The sequence below is a fragment of the Actinia tenebrosa genome, unplaced genomic scaffold (assembly GCF_029948245.1).
Source record: "Actinia tenebrosa isolate PJP-AT-01 unplaced genomic scaffold, QUT_ActTen_1.0 PGA_scaffold14__42_contigs__length_11649687, whole genome shotgun sequence".
Classification (NCBI taxonomy): domain Eukaryota; kingdom Metazoa; phylum Cnidaria; class Anthozoa; order Actiniaria; family Actiniidae; genus Actinia; species Actinia tenebrosa.
The window spans coordinates 10,962,823-10,970,339 of record NW_028292574.1 but is presented as its reverse complement, the minus strand read 5'-3'; positions in this window follow the sequence as shown (position 1 = coordinate 10,970,339).

Sequence of the window (7,517 nt, the reverse complement as noted above, 5' to 3'; positions counted from 1 at the left end):
CGACGAGAGGCAGCATCGGACGCGTGCTTGACGTCCGCACCCGATGCGGTTGTTGCTGATGTCGCCATCAGGCTGGTCTTCTCCGTTGCTTCCCGACACGATGGCGGCGGCTTTCTTGGCCAACCAACGCCCGATTCGTTCTGCGGCGATTTGAGTCATGACGACGATCACGTCTGCCTTTATGTCCCCCTTCTTTTATGGACCTTTAATACCCATAAGGCAACGTGGTCAGGCCTTGATCGATACGTTGTCGTTTGGTATAGACCAAGCGCACGTCCTTGTCCATGGGTACCGTTCGCAGTACCTTGTGCGTGCTGTCCCTCACGATCTTGCGCGGGTAACTCACCGTTACCTTTTCGTTCTCTTGGACGAGCAGACGTTTCATGCTCTTTAGGTGGACCAGTTCTTTGGCGCAGGGGGTCAAACTGATGCCCTTGCACTTCACGACGCACTCGCCCTTCTTGGTGCGGTACGCGTACGTCTTGGGGCCCAAGGACACGTATTCCACGATCCAGTTGGTGTCCGAATCGCCGCATTCGTCCGACCATTGCCCCAGCTGATCCCCCGTGTCCAGTTCCTCGTCCCCTTCCCGCGCCGTCTTGTAGATGATGGAATCCGTGTCGTGGTACAGCACGCGGTCCCCCAGAGCACTCAGCTTGTCGTACAACCGCAAACGGGCCCAGGCCGTCACGAACGCTGGAATGACGACGTTGCCGTTGGGGTTGCACGCCGTGGACTCGCGGTGCACGTCGTAGTTGACTTGTACCATGTCGCCCGTCAGCAGCAGCACCGTCTTCACGTTGACCGTATCGTCGTGCAGCAGTTCGAAGAAGCGGCAAGGTTCCGTGACGTACTCGACCTTGCCGCGAAACGGATTCTGTCCGAACTTGCCCCACAACGAATTCAGGTTCAACTTGGCCACCGAACGCAGCCCCGGATTTTTTACGACGTTCTCGTACTGAAGATCGATGCCCTGACTGGCCTTCACGGACCGCATGAATTCCCGCTTCTTGTCTTCCGTGTCGCAATCGGACGGCCACCCCGAGGCTTCCATCTTCATTTTCAGATTTTCACGAATGTACGATTGAAACAAGTCGCTGCTGCGTTCGGGGTAGTGCCACACTTCGTGCACCTGAGCCACTTCGTACCCCTGGTTCAGCGCTTCCTTCAACTCGGGGGTCGTCCACACGCCGTGCCGTAAGCGCCGCTCTTCTAGGGTGTGCGTGCACTCTCCACCCTCGTCCACGTCCTTTTCGTCACAGCAGGCCGCGCACAACGTGAACATCAGCTTGTGGTCGGCGATGCGCGGAAGCACGGGGAAGAACAATCCGCGGGGAGGGTCGACGTCACACTTGACCAAGCCGAACCACTCTTCGTCCAGAATACAATCCGCGATCTCCTCGGGGTCTAAGTCCAAATCTTCGCCCAAGTACACCGTGGGGTGGCCTATGGGGTACTCTTCCTCCCACATCACCGTAGGGTACAGCGACACCACGTCCACGTACCGTATGCGATGCACGGGGTCCGAGCACAACATCAAGGCCATGGCCTCGTCGTCCGACTCGTCGACTTGGACTTCCCCCTCGCAGTACGCGTAGAGTCCCACGGCGTTGGTGCGTCCTCCCATCAACGCTTCGCGAGGCTGTATGGGGTCCAAGTTCTTAATCCACTCGGGGAACACGTGATACTCGCGTTCCGCATCCCACACGTGACTCCACATTTCCACCACGTGATGTCCCGCGGCACGCAGTTCCAACGTTCTCTCCCGCGTCTTGTCGAACAGATCGCCCATGGTTACGCCCAGGTGAGCATGAACTTGACCTCGCTTGAAGCACACTTCGCACCCGTGGTAGAAACACCCGTGGAACTGATACACGGTGTTGGTTCGCCGATCGTACCCGTCCACTTTGCTGCCTTGCAAGGTCGCCTCGCCCCGCGTACTTCCGGCCCAACGCAGTTCGGGCAGCCCCAACGAGTGCAACCACTCCAGAGCTTGGACCGATTGGATGTCCCGCTGACGATACCCCAACGGCGGCACGACGCCCATCACTTCCGATTCCAAAAAGTTCCTCTTGAAGACCGTCAGGCAGGTCGAGGCAATGGTGACGCACTCCGCGAAGGGGTCCACGTCGAACTTGTCGACGTAAAGCTCCCGAAACTTTAGACATCCTCGGGCCATCACCATCACGTCTTGGATGCAATACTTCTCGATTTCCTTTTTCATGACGAACGTCTTGCCCTCCTGCTCGTGCCACCACTCCATGAACGCTTCCTTCTCGCGGACGTCCATGTCGTCCACGCCGTAATACTCGGGAGCGGGGTAAGGGCCCTCGTACTGCGTATTCTCCAACGTGTTGAAGAAGTGAGGAAAGTGACCCTTGTCGCCTCCCGAGGTTCCGAAGGTGGACGGGAACTTGCGTAGAGCCATGGAAATAAAGCACACCGAATCTTTAAACGCAATCCCTTCCAGCGTCATGGTGATGACCTTACTCCCTTGGTACACGCACTTGGGCTTGATGCCTCGCTTGACGCACTCCTCCAGGATAGGGTACGAGTCGTACCCCTTGAGGTTGTGGGCCATGAACGTGTACAAGGCATGCACGTCGCGCTTGGGGCCCAACAACCAATCCATGAAGGCCGCGGCATCGTCAAACACGAACATCCGTTGTCGGCCGCACGTTCCTGCGCATCCTCGCGTCCGGTACTCTTCCACGTGAGAAGCACACTCGTGGCACGTCAGCAGCACTACCACTTTGTTGACCACGTGCCGTTCCTCCAGGCACCGAGCCTCGAAGTCAAAAAACGCCAGAAAGAATTTACGTTTTTCGTTCTCCTTCTTCTTGGGTCGCGTTTCCGTGGAATCGCTGCTCACTCCCTTGACGTAGCACAAGTGTTCTCCTCGCTTTACTTTCTTCTCCCGACACACCAAGCAATCGTATTCGTAACAGACGTGATCGTCGACCATGTACCACACCCTAGTCTTTTGGTCGTAGCGCATCCGATCCACGGTGGTCCCGCACCCCCGACACACGTACCGTCGTTCACAGGTGGTATAGGTCAACGATCCCTTGTGACGTCGCATCAGGTGCGAACGGTAACACACGCCGGACCAAAACCCGACGCGACATGCGTCGCACGTGATGCGTTCGTTAGAATACTTGACGTAGTGGTCGTTCCGCTCCTCCCCACACCGCAAGCAAGGGCGGACGCACTTGTGCGCTTCCTTATTGCTGTACCCCTTATTGCATTGCGTGCAGAAGTACGATCGTCCCAACCACCCCGTCATGGACTCGATCCAAGTGAAGTGCTCGTCCATCCAGTTCAAGTAAATGGGGGTCAACGTGCCCTTGCTCTTTCCTACACTGCTCCCAAACGAGGCTACCACGTACCGGTTCTTCTCGTCGTACACGCACAACTCGAATCCGTGTTCTTCATCCATCGCGTAGCCCTCGTTAATGCTCGCACACCACCGCTTGACGTCGTCCAACCCGCACGCTTGATCCCAGGTGTCCTCCATGCCCATCTCGCCGTACCAATCCTGCAACAACTTCTCGTACCCTCCTTCGACCGTCACTTCCAACCCCATCCCCTTCAGCGCCCGGTACAAGGCCCTACCCAAACAATTCTCGTGTTCGTCGTCGAAGACCCGCGAGACCTTACGCCGCTTGGCTTCCTCCGTGGTCTTGTAGTACGGCCTCTTCTTGCCCTGTTGGTACTTGGTTAAGGCCTTTTTTTCACTGCAGGCATGCGTTCTTTGATGACGATAAGTCATGCCGCACCTCAAGCACAGCCGATGGTGCAAAAACTCGGCCTCCCCATACAACACGTTGGGCGACACGACGTCCAGCATCGCGGGGTCTCCTTCATCCAGCCACATCACCCATCCCTCCGTTTCGCTGCTGTACACGCTTTTCCAGATGACCTCGTGATGCGCTCCCGGGCCTCCCTTTTGGCAAAGGACCAAGATGTTCGTGGTAGGGTGCACGACGCACCAACGCGTCAATATTTCTTCCCACGTCCATTCGTGCTGCACCTCCAACTCTTGCCTCACCTCGTCCCTCGTTCTCACGCTTCGCCACGCCAAGATCTGAATCACGTGTTCCGCTACCTTCGATCCCACCGCCGCCGGCGGCTTCCGTAGCACTCCCCTTTCCAACCGATCTCGCAACAGTTCAGGCGTCATGATGGTCGTCGTACACACCCGTCCTCGTCCCCTCACGTCCTTGATCACCGTCACCGTAATGTCCAACGATCGACCCAGCATCCATTCTTTCTTGGACTGTTGAATCATTTCGATGGCGTTGGTCAACATCAGCCTCTGAAATTGAGGCGTGTGGTACGGGCGTATGGCCAACGACACCGGGTATTCCAAGTCCCCACCGTACAGAGTCATGCCTACTTGATCCCGAGCCGTCAATCCTTCCTCGCCGGCAATGCGTTCCATGACTTGATCAAATAAACGTTCCACCCATCGCACCCCCCATTCGTCTTCTCCTCCTTCTCCTCCCTCGTCCAAGTCCTCATCGTCGTCATCGTCGTCGTCGTCGTCGTGCCCCACGTACGGCCTACGTTGGCGACCGGCCTGTTCCAAGCTGGACCTCGTCTCGATCCGATACGAAACGACCCGCGTCCTCATGGGCACGTTCACCGCAAACACCGAGCGTGCACAACTCTTAATCAGAGACGAGCTCCTGGTGCTCCTGCCTGATGCCATGGTGAGAAAACACTAAACGATTGCCCACACCGTACTCCTCTATTACGTATACTCTCGTACGCCCCTCGTTCTGAATCCGCCAATGCCTGCTTCACTCGGGCCCGTTCTCTGGCTCGGCGCGCTAACACGAACGCCAAACCTCCTCTTCCGCTCCTGACGCTTTTCAATAGCATCGATCCATCCCGTTAACGTATTGGCTAGACCGTGTACCGCCTTGACGTATTCCTTCGCGTCTTGCAAAAACTGAGGGTCGGGAGTCGTGCCTTCCTTATAATGTTTGGATAATGCCTTCGCAAAGCCTTCCTTCAGAAAACAAAAAGCAAAAGACACCAAGTTAAGATTCAACGGTGTACCCGTATTTATTCACGTATTCGGTTACATATTGTTTCAGCAATAGTACATCAAATTTATCTAACTCTTCAATGCCTCTAGTCTTTAACAACTCCATCACGTTAAAAAATGTTCTTCGAACTAGAATGTATTGCGTGCTTGACAACATGTCTTGATTGCTATAATCATCTTGTCGCACTGCATCCAAGGCTTGATAAATGGTATTCTTTATTCTCTTATTCATTCTTTGCTTTCGATCGCATCTCTTTGTCATTTTCATACTGATGAGTACTGCAGTGTTTAAAAAAGCAAACATAAGCTTATGCCTAAAGCCACGCACACACGTAACGCTTCATCGTACTTACCACACTGGTATCTTCGTATACTACGTTGGCTTTACTGGTGATTCACTATACGAAAACCTATGGAAACCACAGATCCTGGTCCCCCTATATAGACCCCACCTAGGGGGGTGGGGGGACCCCCCTACCCCTCCCCTCCCTACCCCTATATATCTAACCTCATTTTCGTACCCAATCACCAAATCGTATACCTAGATACCTAGTACTTAGTTACTTACTTAGCCAACGCCGTCCTTCATCATACCTCCCAAGAGATCTAACCGCCGCGTGGTCATCCCTCATCCAGATCAAGTAGATCGAACGGTGCCTACTCCTCCAGCGACGCCGCCACCACCTACCGCGGAACCCGTCCCTGCACCGGTACCTCAGTTCAATCGTTTCAACATTGACGATCCCTATGATTCCGATGATCCCGTGGTGGTCAACGCCCGCAATGCCTACATCAACAATCATGATTCGGATAATGAATCCAATGCCGAAAAAGACGAAGAAGAAGAAGGTCCTTCTGCTCCTAAACGTAAGCGGGAGGATGTGGAACAAGAAGAACGTGAAGTAGGTCAGGAGGACCCTGAAGCCATTACCGCGGGACGAGACCAGTCAGGACGAAACCTTGGTATGTACCATTTGTATCTTGCCTTGCGAATGTAATACTCAGAACCCTTCGTCATGACACCCTGCTGCAATAATCCCCTTCATGGCGCCTGCGTCCTGCACTACTTGGAAATGAAGCGTACCCACTTAGCATCATGTTGCCCTCATTGCACCCAAAACTTATGCGTGGGTCCTGATTACATCACGCCCGAACCAATTCCCCGACGGGGTGGCCGACCGAGACGATTACAACTACGTCATCCACAACCACATATGTTTCGCTTGCCTCGTTTCGTGCTACGAACAGTACTATGACCCGAAACCTACAGAAAACCTTACCATACCTATGCTCCAATGTTTCACATGCTCTGCCCACCCCTAGGAAGCGCTTCGTCGCGTCATCGACTCATCTCTAACGGCTAAAACAAAAAAAACAAGACATCCGCGACCTCTACTCTTCTTCTTCCAACGCCAAGAACAACTAGTCACCCATTTCGAAAAACAATGGAAACTTCAAAGGCGATTTTCAAAGGCATTCACGAATCCTTCAAAAGCAACTTCAATCCTGCAGCATCCTTAAGATAGGCCTCGCTCCTCCTCACACAAGAACCTAAAAGAAACTCTATTTTTTCAGACCGCAATCGCCCCACCGCCACAAACGTCTTTACGCAAACACATTGGACGAACCCTAGTACTTACCCAACTGCTTGACAAATTTTACGACCTCCTCTACGACAAAAAACTATAGGTTACTCATACCCGCCTCAGCAGCGATACCCACCCTCTCCTCCACCAACTGCAATGTATGAACGATGCCTCAAAAACAAACTCAGAGTCTCCGGCATTGACATCGAAGATTCACTGAACATCGAAGGAGGGAGACTTCGTCACGGCATGTTCTGGCTCGATTAACCCTTTGCCCATACATTGTGATCTTCACCTTCTGTTTTCTTCAGGGCCGGCCACCGCCGTCGTCTGCGCGCCATTTGCCTCTCCAACCGTACCCCTCAACGGTCCCAACACCGTTGACCCTTTGTTGCAAACACCAATTCAACTACGACTGCCTCACCAATGCGTACCATCATCAAAATACTCAGTGCCCCATGTGCAGGACCCGAACCATCAAACACCGATCCCGACCTTCCTCAATAACACCCTGGAAACTCTTACCTCTTTCGGGGGGGACTCTAAAGAGGAGGACGACACGACTACCAAGCCAACCGACACCCCTCACAGGACGACATCGACCACCAAGCTCGCACTTACATCATCCCCTTCCACCACCATCGCTCTATGAAGATGCCCCAAGATTACAGCATGCCACCGCGTACTCCCAATGCTACGGCAATCGTCCTCAGTTTACCGATCGCGGCTCACAAATTCAAGTTCACACCAACGCATTCCAGCACTACGAACCGACCATCGCCACGAGGACCGCCAATATCCCGCCCTCGGGGTTATCCGCGTCCAAAATCTCCACTCGGCACCATCAAACACTAGTATTCGCTTCGCCATGTGGA